The following is a 23,981-nucleotide window of genomic DNA, read 5'->3' as shown; positions in this document are numbered from 1 at the left end:
TTTCCAAGTAGAAATTAAAAATTTAACTATTACTCCATTAAATGAAGTTAGTTCCAATCATTACTTAGTTACGTTTACTTTGATTCTGCTCTTACCAATATGTGACAATGCAGGTCAGGTCAGGAGGACAAAGCTTACGGAGGAGGAGTGGAGGAAGAATAAGAGACATAAAAGTATTGTGTGGAGTTGTGCTTGTGGGAACGGGTAAGGCGTTGACCACAGGTGAAGAAATAGAAATGAAATATTTATTTGTTTTATCAGTGTGCCTCCCGTGTCTGGCTGTGTCAGGTCGGCACTCATATAGCTCCTTTTTTTCACATTCCATAAATAAATAATCCATAAAAACAAGTGGATAGTGGGGAATAAAAACACAATAAATAAATCCATTAAAACCTGAGGTTAAAAATGCACTCACTGGCTCCTTCAATTCTCAGCCCACCTCCTTCTTCATCTTCCCGGCTCACGTATATCTATCGGCAGAGACTCAGCAGCCACAAACTTCATCCTTCAACCCCCGTCTTGGTCAGACCATCTGCACCACATTGCACGAGGGAACCGCTCCAGCCACACTACCACGCCCCCCCCCCTTAACACTAGAATTACCAAAGCTTACGAGAAAACTCATAGAACCTGCCCACCTTAAATTCACTCGCACCTCTCCATTCAGCGTCTTTTGTCTTGTAAATGTGTCAATAATCCCAAGCAGCCTGCTATACCTTCCCCCCACCACTGGAGAAAATGTAAAAACCTCTTCCAAGCCTTGTTTATCAGGGAGTCAGGTACCTAGTCTAAACAATATATAATAATTTATAAATATATTACTTGGAACACATGCATTTCACGTGTTTTCCGTGTCAACAAAGATCTATGTAAATGTAGGATGACAGAAATGTTGAACACATACCTAAAAGACAAATGTTTCCATGCTTTAGTACTAACGACTAAATGTAGACACAAAGTGTATAATGTGTGAAGACTGAAGTCCAAATATCAAATAAGCACTTTCACAAAAGATACAAGTATAACAGAACAAATGCGCTTTTTTACAAGACTATAACCGAAGAAAAAGAAATCAGGTTAGGGTGGCTTGTTATCCCGACTTCTTGTGTAGTAAAGTGGTTAGAGCTGCTGACTCCTATTCAGAAGGTCCTGGGTTTGAGTCTTAACGTGTCCCAAAATAAACATTTTGAGTAGTGAGCTTCTCTTATTATTACTATTATATAATAAAAGCATACATTTGATTTGAGTCTGCGACGGCAGCTTCCACCTCCAGCTATCGACTCTTCAGTATGCGAGTGACTCTCCACGCTAGTGTTTAGATCTGGACGGTGTATGTGCCCAAAATAAATTTCTAACTCCATTCTCGTACCATTGCTCATGTACTAAAGTGTCAGCAGGCATTTTTTGTGGAATTACACGTGTGATTTGTGAGCATGCCCTTGTCAATCAAACAGAGGAAGTTCTGCAGTCTACTTGTGACTTTATGCTGTAGGAAGATAAGTAAATAAATCAAGGTAAATAACTTTCGATCTGACTTTTATATAAGTAACATATACATGCTTCTTATGTAAAGACCATCACAAAACATAATCACAAATAGGAATTTGCACGATACATTGACGAGTTCTGTAAGCCGTGCTGTTTCTTTGAAGATTTGGTGTGGGGCAGACTGATTGGCAGGATGATGCCGGACCTCGTCCTTTATCCAAACGGTGCCATCTTTCGCCTGTATGCCTGATGCAGCTGGGTTGTTCTTATATGTGAGTGGACGTTTCTTGTGGTGAGGGCTACTGTTCTCTTTCTCCGATCTGAGTTCACCTCTGTTATAGCACGTCTTTATTTGAAAACAGCCTTGTCAGATAGCATGAATGTGAGAGTAGCATCCACTTGCAGAGCCACAGCACCATACGTCACCGCAGTTTCAGACCCGCAGTTGTAGACCCGCAGTTTTAGACCCGGAAGTGGCGTCACCTTCGTTTCAGGACTGACTTCGTAAAATTACTTTTGGAAGGTTTCGGCAGGTCTCGGCAAAGCCTGGAAAGTAACGTCGGGTCAAAGACCCGTTTAGAAACCAAATAATACGCATCATTGTGAAGTTCAGAGGGTTTCTGCCATCACGTCGTGTCATACATCAAACTAAACAATACGGATCGTTTCTGTGAAATACACTATTAACATTTACGTTGTGTTCGGGTCTGTGGGAACCATTTAACATGTTGACAAAATTAAAATCATCAAGATCTGTACATTCATGAAACGAACTATACAATATAATTATAATGCTTACACCACGTTAGAGTTTAGTAAAACGTTAATAATAAAAGTGATCACGTTTTTTAAAATGTACTATGCATGTGTGCAATATTGTTCTAAACCAATTTAGAATAAACATTTAACTTTGTGAGCTGGAATGTTAAAGGCCTGAATCACGAATTAAAGAGAAAGAAAGTATGCTCGCACCTAACAGGCTTAAACGCTAAAATAGTATTTCTACAGGAGACCCACTGACTAACCAAGGATCAGTTCAGATTACAAAAAGGCTGGACTGGCCAAATGTTCCATTCTAGCTTTATAAAGAAAACTAGAGGGGTGGGAATTCTCATACATAGAACAGTTCCATTTGTAGCATCAGAGGTAGTGTCGGACCCTGAAGGGAGATATGTGATGGTCATGGGCAACTTATATAACAGTAAAATGATTTTGATAAATGTTTATGCACCCAATGTTGATGATAAGGAATTCATGCAAAATCTATTTGCATCCATTCCCAATGTGAACACTCATAAAATTATAATGGCTGGGGACTTTAATTGTGTTTTAATTCCACTCTTAGATAGGACTCCTGTGACAGGGGGGACGACATCTAATACTGCAAAGATAATTACACAGTTTTTAAATGATCACAACTTATCAGACCCCTGGAGGTTTCTTAACCCAAACTCAAGAACATATTCGTTCTACTCACCAGTGCATTATAGCTACTCAAGAATTGATTATTTTTTTATAGATAATAATTTCCTGCCTACAATTAAATCATGCAAATATGACAAAATTGTTATCTCTGACCATGCCCCTCTAGTCTTGGAGCTAAAATCAATAAGCCCCTCATACTCACCTCGCAGATGGCGTCTTAACCCTCTTTTATTGGCAGACGAGAACTGCACAGAATTTATATCCAAACAAATCAGCTTCTTCCTAGAGACAAACACGTCCACAGAGGTTTCTGCAGGAACACTCTGGGAAACTCTAAAGGCCTTCTTAAGAGGCCAGATTATTTCATATCTTTCCCATAGAAATAAATTAGAAACCAAGAAAGTGTCAGAGCTAAGAAATGAAATTACTAGAATAGATGAAGAACAAGCCAGGCGTCCAAGTGAAGCTCTTCACAGGAAAAGGCAGGCCCTGCATACAGAACTTAACATCTTAACAACTAAAGAAACTGAACAACTTATTTATAAGTCTAGACAGCATTACTATGAACACGGAGAAAAAGCTAATAAGCTTTTAGCTCAACAAGTTCACAATGCAATACCAGTAATCACCAACAAGAATGGAGAAGAAATCATCGACCATAATAAAATAATGCACACATTTAGAGATTACTATAAGTCTTTATATTCCACTGAGCCCAAAGAAGACAACACGCAATCTAATGCATTTCTGGATAATTCACAAATACCACAAATAGATGCTTTAAGTGCTGAGGAACTGGATAAACCTCTAACGCTAACAGAATTACTAGACGCTATAAAGTCACTACAAAGCGGGAAATCATCAGGCCCTGATGGTTACCCCGTAGAGTTTTATAAGAAATTCTCCACTCAGCTAGCTCCACTCTTATTGGTAACATTTACAGAAGCTAAAGACCACCAAATACTACCTCAAACATTTCGACAAGCATTAATCACCGTCTTTCCTAAACAAAATAAGGACTTGTTACAATGCGCATCATATAGACCAATTTCACTCCTGAATAATGATGTTAAGATACTCTCAAAAATCCTAGCTAGAAGGATGGAGAAAGTGCTGCCCTTGGTAATATCACAAGATCAAACTGGATTTATTAAAGGCCGACATCTATCTTCAAATCTCCGACGCTTGTTTAATGTTATATATTCACCAGCAAAATCAAACACCCCAGAGATATTACTATCATTAGACGCAGAAAAGGCATTTGACATGATCGAATGGAATTACCTTTTCACTGCATTGGAGAAATTTGGGTTTGGCCCGAATATTTGTGCTTGGATTAAACTACTGTATACCAGTCCAGAAGCTTCAGTTTGTATTAATAAAATTTGCTCAGACTACTTTAAACTAGAACGTGGTACCAGACAAGGATGTCCCTTGTCGCCACTGTTGTTTGCAATCGCTATTGAACCACTGGCGGTTCACTGCCGAAATTCTTATCAGATAAAGGGGATTGTCAGAGAAGGACTGGAACAGAAAATTTCTCAATATGCAGATGATATGGTCTTATATATATCGGACCCAGAAAACACTGTCCCTGCTGTTTTAACAGCACTAACAGAATTTCAAAAGATATCTGGTCTTAGAATTAATCTGAATAAACGTATACTCTTTCCAGTGAATTCACAAGCATATAATATTAGATTGGACACCCTACCTTTTACCATAGCAGATCAGTTTAAATACCTAGGGGTAAATATCACAAGTAAACATAAAGCTCTTTATCAACAAAATTTTGGCGTCTGTATGGAAAAAATTAAACAAGACTTGCATAGATGGTCAACCCTTCATCTCACTCTAACGGAAGAATTAACATTGTTAAGATGAATATCCTTCCTAAACTTCTCTTTTTATTTCAAAACATTTCAATATATATCAATAAATCGTTTTTTAAACAGTTAGATTCAATAATAACCTCATTCATTTGGAACTCAAAACACCCACGTATCCGAAGAGCGACCCTACAAAGACCTCAGGCAGAAGGTGGCATGGCTTTACCTAATTTTCAGTTTTATTACTGGGCAGCAAACATACAAGCCATAAAAACCTGGACACAAATAAATGAACATACACAGGCTTGGTCCGCAATAGCGGTAAAATCCTGTAGTACTTCTTTATATTCCCTGCTCTGCACTCCAATAAATGAAAGTTATCGCAAATACACTAATAACCCAATTGTGCTTTACTCACTCAGAATATGGAACCAAATTAGGAAGCATTTTAAGATGGAAAATCTTTTATCAGTGGCACCTCTGCAAGGGAACCACCTCTTTCAACCTTCGCAAGTATATCCAGTTTTTAATACCTGGAAAAGTTTTGGGATTAAAATGCTCAGAGATCTTTATATAGACAACATATTTACATCTTTTGAACAATTACGTTCAAAATTTAACCTCCCAGCTACACATTTCTTTTACTATCTTCAAATTAGAAATTTTGTTAAACAGAAATTGCCCGACTTCCCCCACCTTGCACCCTCCACAATGCTGGAAAAAATACTGCTCAATTCCGAGGAAACAAACACTATTTCCTCAATATATAAAATCTTATTAGAGTCCCTACCTTTCAAAGATCCAAGAGGACATTGGGAAGAAGATCTCTTAATCAATATATCAGAAAAGGAGTGGAAGGTAGCAAAGCAGAGAATTCACTCGAGTTCTATATGCGCTAAGCATAGAATTATTCAACTAAAAATTATATATCGAGCTCATCTGTCTCGCTTAAAACTGTCCAAAATGTTTCCAGGCCAGGATCCGACCTGCGAGCGCTGCAACCAAGCTCCTGCCTCACTGGGTCACATGTTCTGGGCCTGCACCAAACTAACATCTTTTTGGACAAAAATTTTTAAGTGCCTCTCAGACAGCTTTAGTATCACAATCCCTCCTAACCCACTAACAGCTGTGTTTGGTGTCCTTCCAGATGGACTGGAATTGGAGAAGGACAAGCAAACGGTGATTGCATTCACTACACTCTTGGCACGCAGACTTATTTTGTTAAATTGGAAGAATCCTAATTCTCCTCTTATAAGTCAGTGGGAAACTGATGTTTTATATTATTTGAAATTGGAAAAAATCAAATTTTCAGTTAGAGGATATGTACAAAATTTTTTCAAAACTTGGCAGGATTTAATCAATATTATTTTAGAATAAGAGAATTAACTATTATTGCATTTAACTCCCTTCTCCATCTCTTATTTATATAGATATTTACTTCTCCCCTTCTTTTGTCTAATGTTGCCTTATTAAAAAGCTTAAAGAAATTTTCCTTTAGCTAAGCTCTCCTTCTCAGGGGTGGGGTTTGATTTGTTTTCAAATTTGTTGGGTTATAAATTGATCTGTTTGTATGGAATGATTACAATGAAAATTAATAAAATAAAAATATTAAAAAAATCAAAAAAAAAAAAAAAAAAAAAACATTTAAGCCAATCTAATATTTTTAAACATGTATGTGAAGAAAACGGCAATACATATTCTACACTGAATTATGCAATAGGCCTATATTAATTGCCTTATATACAACTGCTCTAGTTTTTGTCACTTATTATTATAAACAATGGGCCATCAAAAGAAAAAAATAAAAATACTAATAAGAACACAATTTATTTATATAGCACCCTGCCCAAAATTCAAAAAGAACAACAGGACCTATATAACATTGGCTACAAATAATATCTTCACTGAATAAAGATAAATACAGGATATACAAAACATTCAAATAGAATAAAAGACAATAATGCTGACTAAAATACAACATTTAATACTACAAAAAAATCTTGAGCAAATAACATAAATTGTGATAAAAATTCAAACCCTGAGTACCTGGACAGATAGAAGGGGTAAACTAAAAGAAGGGGCAGAATGTCAGGTCTGTTTAATGTCATCCTAAACAAATGAGTTTAAAAAAAATGAATGGAGTCAGCTGATGTCATTAATGTTGGGAGGTCCTTCCACAGTCAGGGCGCTATATACAGCTGAAGGCCCTGCTGTCACCTACAGAGTGCAGGTTAGTCGGGGGCACAGCATCAGCACTTCATTTTATCCTGTATTTATCTTTATTTAGTAAAGATATTATTTGTAGCCAATGTTATATAGGTCCTGTTGTTCTTTTTGAATTTTGGGCAGGGTGCTATATAAATAAATTGTGTTATTATTAGTATTTTTATTTTTTTTCTTTTGATGGCCCATTGTTTATAATAATAAGTGACAAAAACTAGAGCAGTTCTATATAAGGCAATTAATATATTGCATAATTCAGTGTAGAATATGTATTGCTGTTTTCTTCACATACATGTTTAAAAATATTAGATTGTCTTAAATGTTTATTCTAAATTGGTTTAGAACAATATTGCATAAATGCATAGTACATTTTAAAAAACGTAATCACTTTTATTATTAACGTTTTACTAAATTCTAAAGTGGTGTAAACATTATAATTATATTGTATACTTCGTTTCATGAATGTAAACGAAAAACTATCTTCAATTAACACAGATCTTGATGATTTTAATTTTGTCTACATGTTAAATGGTTCCCACAGACCCGAACACAACGTAAATGTTAATAGTGTATTTCACAGAAACGATTCGCATTGTTTAGTTTGATATATGACACGACGTGATGGCAGAAACCCTCTGAACTTCATAATGATGCGTATTATTTGGTTTCTAAATGGGTCTTTGACCCGACGTTACTTTCCGGGCTTTGCCGAGACCTGCCGAAACCTTCCAAAAGTAATTTTACGAACTCAGTTCTGAAACGACGGAAACGTTACTTCCGGGTCTGTAACTGCGGGTCTACAACTGCGGGTCTGAAACTGCGGTGACGTATGGTGCTGTGGCTCTGCAGGTGGATAGTATTGGAATGCGACTGAGAGAATAAAAGTGAATTAAAAAAAAGCTAAACTTTACAAGCACCATACATTTACAGCGGCTGCTACAGACTCAAATCAAATGTATGATTTTATTGTATAATACTAACAATAAGAGCAGTTCACTACTCAAAACGTTTATTTTGGGACACGTTAAGACTCAAACGCAGGAACTCCTGAATAGGAGTTAGCAGCTCTAACCGCTTCATTACCCAAGAAGTCGGGATAACAAGCCACCCTAACCTGATTTCTTTTTCTTCGGTTATAGTCTTGTAAAAAAGCGCATTTGTTCTTTAGGTATGTGTTCAACATTTCTGTCATCCTACATTTACATAGATCTTTGTTGACACGGAACACACGTGAAATGCATGTGTTCCTAATAACGATATATTTTTTTAGACTAGGTACCTGACTCCCTGATTAACAAGGCTTCAGTTGGGAGAAGATTTTGCAGTTTCTCCGGTGGTGGGGGGAATGGTATAGCAGGCTGCTTGCTGCTTAGGATTATTGACACATCTACCAGACAAAGATGCTGAATGGAGAGAGGTGAGTGGATTTAAGGTGGGACAGATTTACAAGTTTTCTCGTAAGCTTTGGTAATTCTAGTGTTAAGCCATGAGTGCAGAGATTATTTATTTTAAAAGGCAATGAGCCGTGGACTTCACCTTACCACACAATACACTCACAGATTAAAACAAAGACAGTGCAACATTTAAATTGTAATTCTGCTTTAAAATTTATACTTTGAATAAGTCAAGTGTAATTGTAGAAAACCATTTAACATAAAATGTGAACATGGACAACAATTCAGATCAGCTAACATCACATTATAATGTGAGTTTGAGAAATGCTCTGGACGCAGTGGCTTCCTTTAAAACAAAAATTATCAAAGCACATAGAAAGTCACCCTGGTTTAATGAAAACACTCAAGCTCTTAAATTAGAGTGTCGAAAACTGGAGCGCAGATGGAGAACAACAAAGATACATGTCTTTCACGGACAGAGATTGTTAAAAATATAAAAAAGCTCTCTTTAAAGATTGCTCAGACTACTATTTTAAAATAATAGGTGACAGTAATAATAATCCTCGGGTACTCTTTGTAACAGTTGCTAAATTAACAAATGGAAATTCAGATCTACAGTGCAAAATACCAACAGACATTATCAGTACAGACTTTATGAACTTCTTTAATGAGAAAATTAAAAATATAAGATCCCAATTCTCAGCATCACAGTGCAAACCACACACTAGCTTAGCAGACCCTGTCTCACATTGGCATTCAGTACTTTAGTAATTTTAATCCTGTAACTGAGCAGGAAGTCTTGACTTTAATTTCTAAAATGAAGCCCACTACTTGTTCCCTAGACCTGGTGCCAACAAAAGTAGTAAAAAGTGCAATTAATGTCCTTGCAGCACCTATCCTAAACATTATTATTAGTTCATTATTGCATGGCACAGTACCTGATGCACTAAAAGTATTAGTCATTAAACCATTATTTAAAAACTCAGACCTAGACTCAAACATTCTTAATATTTATAGACCTATTTCAAATTTACCCTTTCTCCTTAAAATACTAGAAAAAGTAGTCACCGATCAGCTTCAGTAACCTCTTACACATTACAATTTATTTGAGAAATTCCACTCTGGTTTCTGCACTGGTCATAGTACAGAAACGGCACTAACGTGGGTTGTAAACGACATTCTGATATCCTCTGATGAAGAAAACTCCACTGTAATTATGTTGTTAGACTTAAGCACAGCATTTGACACCATCGACCATTCTATTTTACTGCACAGGCTAGAAAATGATGTTGGGCTTACAGGCACCGTGCTCGCTTGGTTTAGTTCTTATTTATCAAATCAATTCCAATACATACAGAAATGTGCTGACAGGACTCCATCATTATACACAGAAGTTCAATATGGTGTCCCGCAGGGCTCAGTACTGGGACCTTTACTGTTTTCACTTTACATGCTTCCACTGGGATCTCTCATTAGGAAACATCATGTTAATTTTCACAGATGACACCCAGTTATACTTTGAATGAAGTTTCTCAGATGTTGTCTTTAATTAGTTGTGTTAGTGAGTTAAAGGAGTGGATGGATGAGAACTACTTGTCTTTAAACACCGATAAAACAGAGATGTTAATTGTGGAGGGAATGACACTGATCACAACAATATTTTGTCATCATTTAACTCAGATGGAATCACCATTAAGTTTACCGAATCAGCCTGCAATCCAGGAGTTATCTTTGACTCTAGCATGTCATTTAAAGCACACATTACAAAGATGTTTAAATCATGTTTCTTCCATCCATCCATCCATTTTCCAACCCGCTGAATCCGAACACAGGGTCACGGGGGTCTGCTGGAGCCAATCCCAGCCAACACAGGGCACAAGGCAGGAACAAATCACGGGCAGGGTGCCAACCCACCGCAGTGAGAAAATAATTAATACATTTATTTCTAGTAGGATTGACTACAGTAATGCAGTGTTCATCAGATGTTCAAACTGTTATACAGCCTCCAGTTAATCCAAAATGCTGCTGCAAGAATTATTACAAGAACAAAAAAATACGAACATATAACTCCAGTTCTTAAATCCATACATTTGCTCCCAGTTAAGTTTAGGGCAGATTTCAAAATCCTCCTTTTAACCTATAAAGCATTAAATGGCCGAGGTCCGGCTTACTTGTCTGGACTAATCATGACTTACAAACCAGAGTGCACATTAAGATCTCAAGATGCTGGTCTGCTTATGATTCCAATGATTAATAAAATAACAGTGGGAGATTGAGCTTTTAGTTACAGGGCCCCTAAACTGTGGAGTGGTCTGCCTGCTACTATAAGAGATGCCTCTTCAGTCTCAGCTTTTAAATCCCGGCTGAAGACTCACTACTTCAGTTTAGAACACCCTGACTAGAGCTGCTGATTAACTGTACATACTGCATCTCTGTTGTTAGTCATTAGCACTAAAACATAAGTAACATGATAGTTATAATTTGTTACTAACCCTCACCTATTCTGTTTCTCTTCTCTGTACTAAACATGGCATTTGGTGCCACTGCCCACCTGCCAAGTTGTTTTGCCTGCCTAAGGTAAAGTCATCTCTGATGGAGGATTGCAGGAATCACCATGGTAGAGGGGTCCTTTCATTGGATTGGCTGGCCCACCACTGACTCAGCTGTGGAATGGCCAATAGGGGGAGGCAGCTTGATGGCCGAGGTCTCCAGGACTCTAAACAAATCCAAATTGTATTATGGGATATCATCTACTGTTGAATACTGCTCTGTACTTGTAATATTTCTATTGCACTATTATATTGTATTGAGGATGACTTGTGTTCAGTTCTGTGTATTGTGTTGTATTGACCCCCTTTTTTGACACCCACTGCACGCCCAACCTACCTGGAAAGGGGTCTCTTTTTGAACTGCCATTCCCAAGGTTTCTTCCATTTTTCCCTACTAGGTTTTTTTTGGAGTTTTTCCTTGTATTCTTAGAGAGTCAAAGCTGGGGGGCTGTCAAGAGGCAGGGCCTGTTAAAGCCCATTGCGGCACTCCTTGTGTGATTTTGGGCTATACAAAAATAAATTGTATTCTGTTGTATTCTTTCTTGCTTATTCTAATCAACATGCCATGCCCCCAAAGCACCATGATTAGTGAGTAGAACTACCCTGCCATGTATTTTCTCTTTGCCCTACCTGAAAAATCTAAGAAAATATGCATAATTATCTGACAAAAATTTAAGGAACTATAGATTACATATCAAAGTGTGTACTGCTGTTGCAATTCAAGGAATTATAAGAACTAACTCTTTAACCGAATACCACAAAGTGTGCTTTTCTACTTTAACTTAACTCCGTTTTACTGATTGGCACTCCAGCTTGTGCCGTGTTTTTTCCAGTGGGTTTCTGTGCTGTCATTTCAGTAAAGACTTTCTGTACTTCTGCCACCTCTGATCTGCTGGTTCAGACTCATGAAAATACAACACAAGGTGACGTCCATGACATGACAAGTTTGGTTTGACTTGTTTGGGAGGTGAATAAGATGGAATTGTTTGGGTGAATCCCATTATAGTCTCCCACACGACTGTTGGATCACAGAAGGCACTGACTTTAATTTTTCCACAGCAGATCTCACTTCTACTTACCGCTTAGCTTTTGGGTGCGCATCTCCCCAAGTAGATAACTTGATTGCTTGGTTAGTTGGAGATTGAGATTGCTAAAAAAATGAAGATATAAAGCAACGTTAGTAATTATAAAATGGATCAGCGATGACTGCTGTAGGAAAACAAATCAGTTTAAAACTGAATAGATGTTAACCAACAGGAAACCTTCAGAATTCTTGTTTTTCCTGTGCACTTTTCTAAATGTTAAAGATGTTGACTGTAGAGATGTCATCTGTCCAAACTCACCAAAGCCATTATAGCAGAGCACAGGCACAGCAGGAGCAGCAAGGCAGTGAGTCTCATGGTGGTGCTGACACTGAGATGTTTGTCCTGGTCCAGATCCTTAGATCACAGATCAGGTGATCAGTTTAAATGATAGGGGTGGGGTCTGCTGGAGGGGGAAAGAAATTTCAAATCAGATCTAATTTGTAACAGAAGAACAAGCAGATGAAATGGCTTAGGATGAGCAAAAGAAACAAATGAAAGTTCTTACGTCAGAACATTGTGTAATTATTCTGAACTGGACAAGTGCAGCGTGTGTTCTGTTACAGTGAACTGGAAGTCTGTTTCAAAGTCATATTCAGTTCTTTTAAATTTCTAGTTCTGAAGATCTTTCTTCTTATTCTGCTTTTCCAGTTCACAATGGCCATTGCTAGGATTGTAAGATCTTCACAGAGTGAATAAGTCTAACATGTCGTCATCATCAAGTCCTTCCATGAGAACCCTAAATACAAAGAGGACTATTTCATTTGTGTTAGGTAGAATGCCCAAAGGGGTAACTGGGTGGTCTTGTGGCCTCAGAACCCCTACAGATTTTATTTTTTCTCTTTCTGGAGTTTTTTTTTTTTTGTTTTTTCTGTCCTCCCTGGCCATCGGACCTTACTCTTTTTCTATGTTAACTAATGTTGTCTTATTTTAATTTCTTATTTTGTCTTTTATTTTTCTTTTCTTCATTATGTAAAGCACTTTGAACTACTTTTTTGTATGAAAATGTGCTATAGAAATAAATGTTGTTGTTGTATTTGAAGAGATTCCAGAAGACAGTGAAATAAAACTAGAGGTCTACTGAAGACTCCAGCCATGGTGGACACAAACTGTTCTCATCGTTATGGTCTGGCAAACAGCACAAGAACAGTTTTAGTCTCAAAATGATACAAGCGGCTGATGATTTGAACAATGAGGGCGACATTCGGGACTTTGTTCGACAAAGACAGCCTTAAAGCTCACAGTGCTGTATTTGTGACATTTCACTACTTTATTGTTGTTTTCAGGTTTTATTTATTTCTCCTCCATTCTTGTTTGTATTGTTACTTTCAGAGATGGATATAGCAGTCCAAACTGGTACTCAAGTAAAAGTACAGTTACTTAAAAAAGTTATTACTGCAGCAAAGTAAAGAACTCATTCAAAAATGTACTTTAGTAAAAGAGAAGAAGCATCAGGACAAGAAGAACAATGAGATTTGTCTTTAAGAGGTGGAAATCTTCATGTTCACCCCTCCTTGTTCTGAGGCAGGAGGTAGAAATGGTCACTGAATAGAATTACTTAGGAACTCAGATAGATAACAATCTTCATTGACACTGAAATAAAAAAAGCATCTTCTCTGAATGCAGTCAGCGTTTATTTCTCCTCTAAAATCTCAGACTATTTAAAGTGGTCACGTACCTCATGTTGTCCTTTTATTGTCATCTGATTCAGTCAGTCATCACTTTCAACTTCTTTGTCTTGTCTTAGTGATCCGATAAACCACATTTTTAAAAAGCTCAAGCAGGTCACCAGACATTCATCTGAAGTGATTGGAGCTGAGTAGGAGGATTTGGTAAGTGTGTGTGTGTGTGTCAGAGGATGGTGATGAAGAAACTGGAAATCATCTCCACTGATGACAGACAGCCATTACTTACAGAGCCTACCGTCTGTAAATCAGGCAGGACAGGAGCTTTGAAGGCCCACACAGACTACCCCAGAAGTTCATCTTCTCAGTGCCATATATTTTTAATAAAGAATATCAAACATAATGAAATATTTCCAGAAGTGTAGAGTGCTTCATAAGTATCCTGCAATCATTTTAGATAGAAACATGCCACCAAAACTGCTAGACGTAGTCAGCCAAGAATCTGTTTCTAAATGATGTGCTCCTTTTAGTGTTTCTGTCTAAGTTTTCACCAATCTTGTCTCTCGGCCTCCTTTAAGTTGTTTATTTCTGTCTGTTATTGGATGTCATTCTGAAGGTAAATGTTGTTTTCTTGTGTAAACTAGGGGGCTCTGCCCCCTGCTCACTTCGCTCGCCTACCCCTGGTGTTGTGAAATTACAAAGAGCGTGATGTATGAATGAGATATAGCATAGTGTGAAGGTGTAGATGACGCATATAGGAAGCAAATAAAGTTGTCCATGTCCAAAAACGGGCTCAGAGAGGTAGATGCTAACTTTGTCCATGGTTTGTCCTTGTGATTTGTTGATGGTCATGGTCAAGGCAGGTCTAATGGGGAACTGTCGCCGTTAAAGTGTAAAAGGTAATTCCAGGTCAGAAGTTGTAAGGTAATTGTAGGAATTAGAACAGTATTGTTAGCATGTGATTCTGTAAGAAGTTTTGCTTTAATAACATTGTGTGTCATGGTGTTGACGACTAAATGTGTACCATTGCATAAACCCTGTTTAGTGTTAAGGTTTCTTAATAGCATGATTATTGTTCCATTTTTAAGGCTAAGATTGTGTTGTGGTAATCCGGCAGGGTTAATAGTGTTCAAATATTCTAAGGGGAAATTAAGATGGTCATTGTCGTCATCAGAGTCAACTTTGTCAGAGCTTAGAAAGAGCTGTGGCACTCCAGGAAGTAATGAAATGACCTGGTTATTAATGTGATCAACATTAATATTTTTTGGACATCATATAGTTCGTTGTGTTAAAAGGGGTATTTGGTGTGATGAGATTGTTGTTCCAAATATCTCCGTAACTCTTTTGAAAGCAATGCCAATTGTCTGCGTATTTTAAGGTGGACTGAAGAATAGCCGAGCGCATGGCATGTGGAACAATAGCTAAGCACTGTGTAAAATCTCCTCCTAATAAAAGTACCTTTCCTCCAAAGGGAATATTATTAATCATCAACATTTGTAGAAGTTTATCAATGGTGTTGAGTAAGTGAGTGGATGCCATTAGATGCAAAAGCAAATGAACTATTGTAGGATGTAATGCAGTTCATCAAGTTTTTACTTTCAGGTACTTCGTTAGTTAGAAGCTTCTGTAGATATGCAGGATATGAATTTAAAGGAGGCAGTCACATTTGACCCTTTTGACAATAACGTGTAAATTCATTACTTGTATTGCCAGTTGTTTCTTCAGGGAAGTTAAGTGAATGACAATGATTGCAAATGACATTCATTAATCCCAATGAATTTTCATGAATAGTGGACTCATTATTGAACGCGTTGTCAGCTAACTGGCGCAATCGTTTAGCAGGTGTCTGTCGTTGATGTCCTTGACGTGAATGTTTTGTCTGTGCCGTTTGAGAGACGCGTCGTTGTATGTGCAGGAGTTGGGACGTGCTATTCTGGAGCTGTAATCGATGTGCCTGTGCTGTGTGAGAAACCCGTTGCAGTTTACGGCGGTCATTGTTTGTATTGAGCCTTGCCCGTTTTTGTATGTCGATTAGTCGACCGACATGTATTGTTTTTTTTCATGCGGGTTCGTGTGTTTGGTCCCGTCACTCGAGCCGTATCGTTTTGTACCCGTGAGCGTGAATTCATGACTTGTTTGTTCTTCAGCGTTATAAATATGGATAAGTAATAAGGAGGATCGCACTCTCTGTTAATATGGAGCATTTTCTGTGGTTGAACGGTTAATAGTGCATCAGTGTAATGAGGTCGACCTATGCTGCATAATTTGAATGTGTTCAGATGACGTATATTTAATACGGACGGTTCGTTTAGTAATGGGGCTTTGTGTCTTATTTATGTTAGTGTGGTCGTGGGTCCGAATCCTGCTGTTTGTGTATGTTTCGTGTGCTATGTCCGTAGTCTGTCCCGTTCTGTGTCCAATGGGTTTGTGTGGCGCTCGCGTCTGACTTCTTTTTTTTTTTTTTGTGCTAGGGTGCGTTGCCTCATTTGTGTGTCGTGGGTCTCAATTCTCTTCTTTGTGTGTGTTCCGTTTCGCGTCTGACTCCTTTTTTCTGTGTGCTATGGGCACCTCATTTCTTATTTTACGTTGCTTTGCATCCGGTTTCCGTTGCTTGGAAGGGGGGTTTTGTGGGGGCGCTTGCGCAGTACGTCTTTTGCGGCTACGGCCCATGGCCGGATGTCCCTGCATCCATCCGGTTTACCATTCTCGGTTAGTAATATGGATGTGTCCTTGATCCCTGAAATGCCATCTTTAACATGGAGCACACTGCAGATACTTCCCCAGGTCAGGTCAGGTGAAGTTGGTGAGCATGCACTGGTACAGCGTATCGCCGCACCCACCACATGACAAAACAGCTTGGGATCCTAGTTGAGAACCCCCCAGGCAGACACGCGGTCCAGTCCCACCCTCCAGAAATGACCATCTATCTGCCTCAGCCAGGTGTTACGTGAATGTTCCCTTGGCCTGGACAAGCTGCTCAGGTCCTGCCAGCCGGACCACCCTTGGGCCATAATGCTGTAACTGACACTCCCTCACAATGCAGGTAATGTTCCTCATTTGGGTATAAGTGAGCAACCGGTCATTTGACATAAAGTTAAACCAGCGGTACCCAAGGATTCTCAGAAGAGACACAGTACCAAAGGTGTCCAGTCTTTGTCGCTGGATAGCGTCCATGTCTCGCAACCATATAGCAAAAACAGAGAGCACCAGGGGCCTCATGTATAAACGGTGCGGTGTGTATGCACAAAAATGTTGCATAAGCCCATTTCCACGCTCAAATCGCGATGTATAAAACCTAAACTTGGCGTAAAGCCAAACACATTTTCACGGTAGCTCCAACCCTGGCGTATAGAAGTTCTCTGCTTGGTTTTGCAAACTGCCGGCACCCAGCGTCAAAGCAGTGCTTTTGTTCCAGTGTGGTTTCCCTTTCTTTTTTAGATCCACATCCCTGACGTGATTTTATAAATACACTGAAATTAACCGCATATTGTTTATTAGTTTAAGGCATCTGATTGTAATTAACCTGTAACAATATAATGGTCCACAGAATGGCCAAACTATTCTAAATACCATAGCTGCTTTAGCGTTGTTACTCTCACTGCACCTTCTTCTTCTTTCAGCCCCCGTTAGGGGTTGCCACAGCAGATCATCATTTTCCATATTACTCTCACTGTATATCACTGTATCTGAGTGGGGAATCACAGCTCTACAGCAGCTGATTGGAGAGAGAATTATCGGTATACAGCATCAAGCACACGCTGCCTCAGCCATGCTGTCTATTTGAACTACTCCCATATGGAAAATGCTTCAGAGCCTTTCCTGTACGGACCTCGCTGTTCAGAAACAGTTTCATCCCAAGAACTTTAAACGCACTCAATCAGTCCATCAGGTGCTCCTTGTAGAACTGTTTGTACTTATAAGTACAATCACCTCACTGTAAACTTGCGATACAGTTATAATATTTGCACAACCTGAGCCACTTTATAAAGCTTGTATTTACATATGATGACAATATCATTTTTAAGATGAAATGCAGCAAAATATGTTTATTACAATATACAGGTAAAATGTTAACATCATTTAAATAATCTATATTTTTGATAATTAAACATGTAAACGGTGCCGCAGCGTTAGCGAGGAGCTGGTGCTCCGTTCACGGATTGTTCCTGCCTCGCTCTGTATTCTTGATGGGGCTCGCGCGACAAGGGAAGGATAGATGAAGATAATAATTAAACATGTACTATGAAGATATTTCAATGTTCCTTAAAAGTTTTGAAGAAAAAATAGTATGTTTTTCCTTTCCTCCACTTGGTATTTGCTGAAATTCTTCAATTTCCCCCCGTGCTTTTGCCATTGCCTTTTCACAGAACACTGAGCTTAAGGGCTATTTATATTGATTTGCATAATTCTGAGAGGAGTTGGGGCGGGACAGCGGGTGCGTGCACGTGTGTTACTTTTCACGCTGACCGGGATTTATGTAGCGGTAGAACTTGGAAGTTGGCAAACGCACAGATTTATGCATCTGGTTTGACTTTTTTGTGCGTACAAACATTTCTGCTTTTGTCCTTACGTCATGTTTTAGTGTGAATTCTACGCACGGCGTTATGCATGAGGCCCCAGGATTCTAAAGACCCCTTTTCAGTGTCCTTATGACCCCCCATGCTCTCCCAATCCGTCTACAGACTTCATAGGAAGAGTCACCAGAGGTAAGTAAACCTCTCGACGAGGTCGACACTCTCTCCGCAGACAGACACACTGCTGATGGCCGTTCTCAAGAGGTCATTAAAGGCCTGGCTCTTGGTTTTAATCAGGACACTCGCAAGCCCAGACACTCTTTTGAGAGCCCCGATCAGCGGCTCCATTGAATCCACTAAGAACACAGCACTGTCAGCAAAACTGAGATCAGTGAATCTTTCTTCACCAACAGATGCCCCACAGCTGCTGGATCCCATGACCTTGCCTAACACCCAGTCCATACAAGCATTGAAGAGAGCAGGAGCAGAACACACCCCTGACAGACCTCAGAACCAACTGGGAAAAATGCAGAGGGCCTGTCTTGACTCAGCACTCACAGTACCAGTGTACAGGCCAGCCATGATATCCAGCCACTTCGGGGGAATATTGCAAAGTCTCAGGATGTCCCAGTGCAACTCAATCAACTGAGTTGAACAATCTGGAGCTGAGCACTCTCAAAACTGAGGAGATGACAGTGGGCTTTAGGGGAGGTCCCACAATATTATCTCCCCTCTCCACACTTAATGCTACATGTGACAGTTGTGGAAACCTTCCCATTTTTGAGATCCATAATCTCCCGGCGCATGCACTTCCTGTGACAGCTGAGGATGTTCAACCTTCCAAAGGAGCTGTTGATTCAGTTCTACACAGCAGTCATTGATTCTGATCTCAGCTCATTCAGATAGATAGATAGATAGATAGATAGATAGATAGATAGATAGATAGATAGATAGATAGATAGATAGATAGATAGATAGATTCATAACTGTGATTTGGATCAGTGACTAAATGTGACAAAAGCAGGCTACAGAGAATAGTTAGGTCTGCCAAAAATATCATTGCTGCCAGTCTGCCCAGCTTATAGGACCAGTACTACTGCATATTCGACCAACATGAGAAAATACTGAAAACCATTATTACTCTTGGGGAGGGGGGCCACAATATCTATCCCACCTCTCTCAAAAGGGACATCCAAAATAGGCATCAGTGAGAGGGGAGCCCTAGAGGGTCTATGAGTGGAAACAACTTGACAGTCAGAACACACCCTGCAAAACAGCACCACATCTCGGCCCGTATTCAGCCAATAAAAGCAGTTTGAATGCATTCCCTCGTCTTCACCGATGACCCCTCCATGACAAGGGTGTGACCTATTTTTAAAACTGTCACTCTTTGCTCGTTTGACACCACCAACTGCTCAATCCCCCCTTCCTCCAAGCAATCCGAAGTCACCCGATACAAGAATCCATCATTAACCAAAAAGTGTGGTATTTTAAAGTTCAGGCCCTCACTCTCCATATAGTAAGAGGCACCCGCGACATGAGCTTATGTAAATGCAAAGTCTAAGCTTCTGTCGGCCCATTGTAGGCTGGCAATCCCTGTCTAAGTGGCAGTCTTTGCTTCCTCTGAGGCTGGCACAGCACCCCACTCATCCTCTCATTACTGTGTCGTCGGGGTTCATATCAGTTGTCTGGGAGGTTGATAGCACAAGCGCCTGAGTGGTAAAATCTGTTCATCCATTCTGTGGACTTGTAAAGGGTCTTCTGGAACAAGTGCCAGCGGACTACATAGAGGTCACAACCAGAGTCCAACAGCACCAGGAAATTGCATCTGGCCCACTTAATAGCGTCCTAACGTTGTCTTTCCCTAACATTCTGGGGGTGACCTGCTAACCGCATACCTGCGCCAGATCGATGTCCATGGACTGTGTGGGTGAGAGGCGACACTCCTGAGCCAGAAGTCCAAGTTGATCACAGCGAAAATATCTGTGCTCAGTCCCCACTTTGGAGTTCCTATAATAGCATCTTCCACCTGTGGAGTTGCTGTCCCTGGAGCCTGGGCTAGACAAGGAGGAGTCGCAGCAGACGTTGTCCTGAGGAGAGGCAAGCCCAGTTTGAAGGTGGAGGTTGCGATAGGTTATATGGTGGGGGCGTTCAAGTTGGGTTGAAGCCAGGGCCTTCCAGGTGGCTTGGGCACCCTACAGCCCATGGGTCAGGTTGAGCATCGAGTGAATGTAGTTCTGGAGCATCTCATCACAAAGGTCCTCGTTTACCTTGGACAGGATTGCGTCAATAGCGAGCTTCTCCACAACACTTTTGAAGGTGTCCCAGTTAAACTAGCTTTGAATCAGGTCCTCTAAGACCTGAACCTGTCTCCGAATATGGCGATCTGGATCAATGCACCACAGATGGAACTGCCAGTCTGAGGCCATGAGGATCATGGCTATATGGAGGAAGATCTGCTGCCCAAGGCACTCATAATCATCAAGCCTTTCAAAAGGGAGATTTCTCAGGACCTGTAGGGCCTCTCCAGTCAAAATAAGGGTTGAGGTACCGTGAAGCCACAGTGCTCCAAAATAGATGCCATTTTGACATGGCCCTGTTCGAGGACCAAGCGGAAAGTCCAAGTCTTTCTCAGCTCAGCGGGTTACTACTGTTTTTTCCCTCATTTTCTGAGAGAGCAGCGCCCTTGACTGACTTAACAAGGAAGAGGGCCCCGATTGATGTGGTACAGACTGATAAGGCAGACGCTGCATTTAGTGACTTAAAGAAGGCCTTTACATCACCACCAGTGTTGAAAGCTCCTAACTTTTCTTTAGCTTTCATTCTCCAGATGGACACTTCAGACACAGGCCTGGGGCCGTACTGAGCCAAAATGTTGATGGTGTTGAACACCCTATCATGTTCCTGAACTGGAAACTGCTGAAACAAGAAACCAGATATGTAGCGGTGGAGGGGGAGGCCTTGGCAATCAAAGGGCGATGACACAGCTGAGGCACTACCTTTGGGGTACTTACTGATCATGCACCTTTACAGTGGATGGCTCTACACAAGGAGTCGAATCCTCGGGTCACCAGGTGGTTTCTTCACCTACAGCCCTGCATGTTTTCGCTTGTTCATCAGAAAGGATCCCTACACACCAATGCCAATGCCCTCTCTCGGGTTCACGACCTGTAGGTCAGGAACGCCTGTCCTGATAGCTCTGGTCTGAGTGGGGAGCTTTGTCACACATGTGCGTATGGGAGGCAGGTAAAGGGCTCAAAGGAAGGTAAATCCACACCAGACCATGGGGTGGCAGGGTGTGCTGATCCTTTCTTTTTTTCCACTGCAGACCCATTGCGGGAAATTCCACCTGGCCTCCATGACGTCACTTCTGGACTAGAAGACGCCCTTCCAGACATGAGCCCGATGAGGTCACTTCCAGTTTTGGTCATTATTACATCACTTCCTCTGCTACACTTTAAATACCCACCATCTCAACCTCACCAATTAGTTCTGTTTTGGACTCGAACCTGTACACATCTGTACTAACAAACTCTTTCGTTTGCAGGCAGGAAACATTTTACAGGTGGCTGTGCCAAATCTTTTTATGGCTCTTGTCTCATGTTTGACACCAGCTTTGTTATTCGATTCAAAACAGGGAGAGCAAGGGTATTTATTGAAATGGGAGCCACCACTCCATTACACAGACACAGCAAACAAGCAGTGACATCCTTAGTCGTCCTGCCTTGGCTCCCTTCTTCAGTTCAGGCACAGATAGTCCTCCTCATCAGGTCGGAGGTGCTATGTGGTGGGGCTGCGAACTCATAGGTGCCTTGGTGACGCAGCGAAACTGTTGGTGCCTTGCGGCCCTTGGCAAACAACCTTCGACAGACGCGTTTTGGCTTCCACGGCTTTCGAAAAATATTTACATTTGCTCTTTTGTTTGTTATCTCAGGTGTGTCATTTAACAGTTGTGTGTATGTCGATTATATAACTTCTACTTGGAGAGTCATTAAAACTGGAGTCAAATTCCTTATTTGTGTGCATACTTGGCCAATAAATGTGATTCTGATTCTGATGTTTGTGTTCTCAAGATTTCATTGAATTCTTTCTGCTTTAATGTGTCAGATTTCTGCTTTCTCTATCTATCTATCTATCTATCTATCTATCTATCTATCTATCTATCTATCTATCTATCTATCTATCTATCTATCTATCTATCTATCTATCTTGACCGGTCCCTAATGCCAACAAGGAGAGCTCTTTCTCAAAGCAGGCCTTGCTGTCTAATACACTGAGGTCATTAATGTAACAGGACAGACTCGACAGTCGAACGCTGCTGCCCTTCAACAAGTGGACTTCACAGGATTCACAAACGACTTTACAGTAAAGAACACCAGAATAGTTAAACACTGATGAAAGTCAGTTTGTGTATTTGGCTGCTGTGCTATTTGTGTTCTTCATTCACCTGAGGATGCTGTGGGCTTACTGGGCAGACACCAGTAGGTCTCTGTGCACACTAGCAGAAGTGACTTTGTTGCTCACATTGTGCTCTTTGTCACTGATTCTAATGGATTATTCCTTCAGTCACCATTGCTGATATCATATGGTTGGCATTAAAGCCAGATTAGAGTTTTGGGTGCTCTTTTCTACAGCCCATAATATATATATATATTGTTGTATTTGTGTAGTAATAAGTTTGAAGTGTGTCACTGTAGTCTGCAGAGCTTTTTTCCAAACACATTATGTTATTAGCTCACAATCCAGTGTGTTTCTTTGGGCCGGTCCCAAGCCCGAATAAATGGGGAGGGTTACATCAATAAGGGCGTCCGTTGAAAAATTTTGCCAAATCAATACACGGACAGATGATCCGCTGTGGCAACCCCTAATGGGAGCAGCCGTAAGAAGAAGAAGAAGATTATGTTATTAGCTCATAGAGCTGAAATTATACAAACCAGCTGACAGGGTGACACTAACAGGGTGACAGACAGTGTGAAGCCTAAGGGCTCCTATAGCCGCCCTAACCTGACACAGACAGGCAGAGGCATGAATTCCAACACACAACACAGTTTATTTTTCCTTTCTTTCATGGGAAATGCCTTCCCTCGTTTCCCACAAGTACCACACAGTTCCCAAAGCACATTCACAGTCCTTGCTTCCTTCCTTTTTCCATTCACAGACCTTCTGCCTCCACTCCTCCCTCACAAGCTCCGTCCTTCCTCCTCCCGACTCTGCCTTTCAGAGTGGTGTCTGCTGGCCCCTTTTATAAGGCACCCAGAAGTACTCCAGGTGTTTATTGAATTGATGCATTTCTGGCTGCACTTCCTGGTGTGTCAAAAAGAGCTCAGCAGTAGCTGCAGCCCCCCCTGGTGGCGCCCACAGATCCCAACAGGGCTGTATCAAACTTCAACTCCCATGGAGCTCTGCAGGAGCCACTTAGCGCTCCAGGGGAGGTAATGTGCTGGCCACGCATCTTCCCCCGGTCCTTCCAGCGTGAAGGTCCCACTGCATGCCACAACAGAAACACGTGAAGGACACGCAGGCAGGCTGATGTGCCCTGATCAATATGTACGGCCAGGGCCACAGTCTACAGAAGCCATGAGTGAGAAGAGCAGGTGTAAAAAGTGCTATGCTGGTCTGAGAAGAGCACAGCTCAGGTGGCAGTTACCCAAACCTGACAAGATATTATACTAATTATGCAAAATATGTGAGTATTTATATTAGAAAAGAATCACCGAGAAGCCTGAAGCCTTCCACGTGCCCTGCCACTCTGCTGGATTGAAGATGTTCATTTGTCAGGACTCCACACTGAAGAACCAGATGATGATTGTACTGTTCCTAAGGCTTCTCTTCGGCCTGGATATGTTTGTATA

The 23,981-nt window shown here is 40.6% G+C and overlaps 1 long non-coding RNA gene across 3 annotated transcripts in view; it reads right to left on the bottom strand.

Moving 5' to 3' along the window:
• Positions 1–12,434, bottom strand: part of LOC114642945 (uncharacterized) — a 214,671-nt gene extending 202,237 nt beyond the window's left edge. For 2 of the 3 annotated variants that reach the window (XR_007934674.1, XR_007934673.1), the window contains exons 1-2: positions 12,252–12,433; positions 11,988–12,058 (exon numbers count right to left, since the gene is read on the bottom strand). This is a non-coding gene — a long non-coding RNA (uncharacterized LOC114642945). Of the gene's footprint in view, positions 1–11,987; positions 12,059–12,251 lie in introns of all 3 variants that reach the window. The other variant, XR_007934675.1, reaches the window with a different exon arrangement.
• Positions 12,435–23,981: the final 11,547 nt, after the last annotated feature.

This window comes from Erpetoichthys calabaricus, chromosome 4 (assembly GCF_900747795.2).
Source record: "Erpetoichthys calabaricus chromosome 4, fErpCal1.3, whole genome shotgun sequence".
NCBI classification, from domain to species: domain Eukaryota; kingdom Metazoa; phylum Chordata; class Cladistia; order Polypteriformes; family Polypteridae; genus Erpetoichthys; species Erpetoichthys calabaricus.
This window is presented reverse-complemented; position numbering and strand designations above follow the sequence as displayed.